A 3,958-nucleotide genomic window follows, 5' to 3' on the forward strand; every position below is an offset into this window, starting at 1 on the left:
GTATCAGTGATAATGGATTTAGAATTTAACATAACCCAGTATGAACTCATCTTAACTTGAGTACATTAGAGATGCTGTTTCCCAATAATGTCACATTCGTAGGTTCTGGGGGAGAGGAGTTAAACGTATCTTTTTGGGGATGGAGTGGTATTTGGTTCAGCCCAGTATACCACAGAAGCCCCATAATGAGATTCAGTTAAGCCTTCAAAATGAGTTGCTAAAGACCCCGTGGGCTACAGCGAGAGTGTGGCCCTGTTGGAGCTGCAGATGTAATGGGATTTGTACCTTCTTGAATGCTTTTCCTCCCTGAACTCCACCTGGGAAGATGGAGTCTCTTGATAAAGTGTCCTTTGTCCTTCACGGTGTTGGCTGGGGGAAAGAAAAAAGCCTCTGCCATAAGTTCCATCCATACCCATCTCTCCTGTGGGGGAAAACAATAAAGAACAAACAAAAATCATTTTCTTTTTTTTTTCTCCATTCTAGGGGGTAAGTCTAGGGAGCAGGTCCTGGAATGGGTTCCTCTCTTTAAATTACCTCAGCCTCTGAGTAAGTACTATCTTACTCAGGTTAGTAGAGCAGGAGAGGCATGCTGCCTTGTCTCACCTGCTATTTGTGTTTGTTTCAATGCAAAGAGGCCAAATGAGGAGACTTCCATTGGTGATCCATCGGAAGAGACTTCCATTGGAGATCCTCCCAGAGGAAGGGACATGGGGCTTGCTTGCCCACTTTTTTTTCCTTCCTTGCCCTATCTTTTGTGGTGGTGGAGCCAGGATGTGGTTACGGATATGAAGGAAAGGGTCAGAGTGACATCCTTTGGGCTGGGGATGGAGCATGTGGCTGAACACCAAGCCTTTCAAGGTGGTCCTCCCCAGCATCTGTAGATGGCTCCTTTGGGGACTGGTGCTTTTTATGGAACAGAGGGTTTAAATGGTAAAGGTAAGGAAGCCTTCTACTGCCCTCTTGGCTGAAGCACTTATCTTCCCTGGTTGGGAAGCTATTAGAACAAGCCCCTGGCAAGCAGCAGAGGAAGCTACTGGTCCTAGGATGTCCCTTGTGGTACATGCTGGAGTTGTACTGGCATTCAGCTGACATGCTGGGACAGTCTGGAGAACTGCACAACTGGGCTATCATTGAGAGCCTGGTAAGGCCCTCGGCCATGCAGGAAGGCATTTCAGAAGCCTCTGGTGTGCAGACCCTGAGCTTTCCTGAGACCAAACCATACTAACTATTCAGAATCAGCATGGCTTCCCGCCATCTACACCACTTAGCTTACTTCCACCTCCTCTGCCACGCGGAGCTTTTGCTCCAGGAGAGCCAGCCCAACCAACCACTTTCCTTCTTCAGGAAGATGTTCCTCATAGGTCAGGTTTCCCTGACCACCAAAGCTGGACAGAGACACATATCACACAACCCATGTGGCAAAGGCTCTGGAGTCACAAGTAGTGCTGAGTTCTACAACTCTACTTCCTGTGTCAGCAGCCAAAAGGTAGTGAGGTTCCTGAGCTCCAGTGACATGGCCTTCTTGTTACTCTATTTCAATAGCACTCACAAAAAGTGTCTAGAAGGCCAAACTTCCCCAGAGGCTTGGAGGAGTTCATGGAAAGGGACATTCCTCTTGCAGAGGGTCTGGAAAGCAGGTAGTGTCATGCCTGAGGTTCCTGGCCCTTCCCTGGGACATGAAGGACCTGAAACTAACCAGGGTCCCTCAACCCTTTCCACATCAGCTTCTGCCAGCTGGGCTGCAGTCACTGGATCATTGCTCCCCATCTCTACACCCCAAACTCCTGTAAGGGAACCTGCCCTCAGGTACTACTAGGTTGCAGTCTCAATTGTACCAATCATGCCATCAACCAGAACCGTGTTAATGAGCAGGTAGACCAGCGTGTCCCTCACCCCTCCTGTGTCCCTTGTATGTTCCCATTAGCATCCTTCTGATGGAGGCAGATGGGAATTTCTTGAAGAAGGAGAATGAGGATATGACTGCACATGCAACTGACAGCATGGTGCAGCTAGCCCAGGGTTCCTGAGAAACTGGAGAAGGGTTTCTCCATAAACAAATATCAACGTTAGCACCACAGTGATTCTCTGTCCAATCTGTGGGTTCTGTTCCTTGTCTTAATTGTTGTCTTAAGTCTTTCCCCCCATTTATGAGCTCCTCATTTTATTAAAAAAAAAAAAAAAAAAACCAGTTCTGATACCAAGCATCAGTACGTTCTGGCCCTACTCAGAGGTAAAGTGTTTCTTTGGAAATGCCCTTTCTATTTTCTTGTCTCTTTCATTGTGACTTTGCCCAAAGCGACCAATCCGTGATAGCAGAATTTTAGGAATTGTCCCACCAAAGCTTGGGGATGCTGGGATCTTCTTAGCATCCATCTTCTGAGGCTTGCTAGCAGAGCTGATGAAGAGAGCAACTTGGGATTTTATCCTCCTTTTCTGTGCATCCTGTAGCCTCAAACTTAGTACCTAATCAGAAAGGCTGTCTGCGTCTGTGCTTGGCTGTCCTCCAACTCTAAAACAACTTTTCTGGAATGAACCAGAAAACTTTTTGGCAAAGATCCCCAGAAACATCTTTTAGGGCAACAGAGGAAGGAAATTTTTTCCTAAGCTATCAGGGCTCTTCCTCTCAGCCTCTGAGCCTGAGGAAGTATGCAGATTCCTTCCTATCTTGAATGAGGACAGGAGCCTTCAATAAGGGCGTAAGGAAATGAGTATGGAGCTGGGGGGCCTTCACTTCAAAACTGCCACATCTATGAACAGAGGAAGAGTGGTCATTGCAATCAGGGTTATGTGTGTGTAGCGGGCAGTCATTTACAAGTTTCTATACAACAACAAATTCCACAGAGTAATCTCTTGTTTTATGTGATACCTGTGTGGGGTTAATCATCTCACAAAGGAAGTTCCCTGGTGGCTTAGAGGCTGGGAGGTGGCCTGACTGAGGGTGGAGAGGGTAGAAGACTGCAGATGGGAAACTGGGTGGTTGTGACTGGTCTGTTTGTGCATTCAACTTGGCTCTGGGCATGGGTCTCTGAGGGAGATGGGTCTGCTCTCTTGGGATGCATGGAATTCTGCCCTGAATGGAATGGGTATTTGCAGGGTAACTCTTCTCTACTGTACTAGTGTGAAGTGATGGAGACTGGGCTGTGTTGCACATAAATCATTTTGTTGTTAACAAACAAACAAAAAACCTAGAGCAAAGGTATACATTTTGGTAGATAAAGAAGTTGAATTTTAGAAAGGAAAAAATGTTTAGCAAAGGGTATGCCTAAAGTGAGGATCCAAGATCTTTTCACTGCTTGTCCAGCACTTTCCCCAATATTTTGCAATATACCTGTAATAAAATTATATTGATCAAAGGCCAGGTAATAGTAAAGTTATTTTGGATCAATAATGTATCTTTTCAGGTCATATCAGTGGACCCAGCACGATATAAGAGGCAAATCTTTGGCTTTGTATATAGCTGATTCTGAGCTTGGATCCTATCTATATTAGGAAAACATGGCCAAGTCATGTAACTTTTCAAAGCCCCAATTCCCTCAGGTTTAAAATGTGGCAGGACCAAGGCACCCGGTGGCTCAGTTGGTTCAGCATCTGACTGTTGATTTTGGCTCAGGTCATGATCGCAGGGTCACGGGAATGAGTCCCACATTCGGTTCCATGCAGAGCATGGAGTCTGCTTGAGATTCTCTCTCCCTCTCCCTCCCTCACCTTATGCCCCTCTCCCCCACTTGTTCTCGAAAGAAAGAAAGAAAGAAAGAAAGAAAGAGGCAGCACCTGTCTTGCATGATTGTGGAAAGATCAGTGGTCATAAATAATAGATGCTACTAGATTTATAAGCAGCTCAGAATGGCAGATTCCATTCTCCTTGATGTGAAAAGAGTTGAATGGCCCAGATGATTTGGGGAAAGGGTAACAGTAACATTTTCAGCCACTCTACTGAGGAACCAAATTAGGGGAGAGG

The 3,958-nt window shown here is 46.0% G+C and overlaps 1 pseudogene; it reads left to right on the forward strand.

Annotated features, from left to right (window-relative positions):
- Nucleotides 1–831: 831 nt before the first annotated feature.
- On the forward strand, nucleotides 832–2,027 carry LOC115523866 (annotated as a pseudogene).
- The last annotated feature ends 1,931 nt before the right edge of the window (nucleotides 2,028–3,958 follow it).

The sequence above is a fragment of the Lynx canadensis genome, chromosome C2, assembly GCF_007474595.2.
Source record: "Lynx canadensis isolate LIC74 chromosome C2, mLynCan4.pri.v2, whole genome shotgun sequence".
Taxonomy (NCBI): Eukaryota; Metazoa; Chordata; class Mammalia; order Carnivora; family Felidae; genus Lynx; species Lynx canadensis.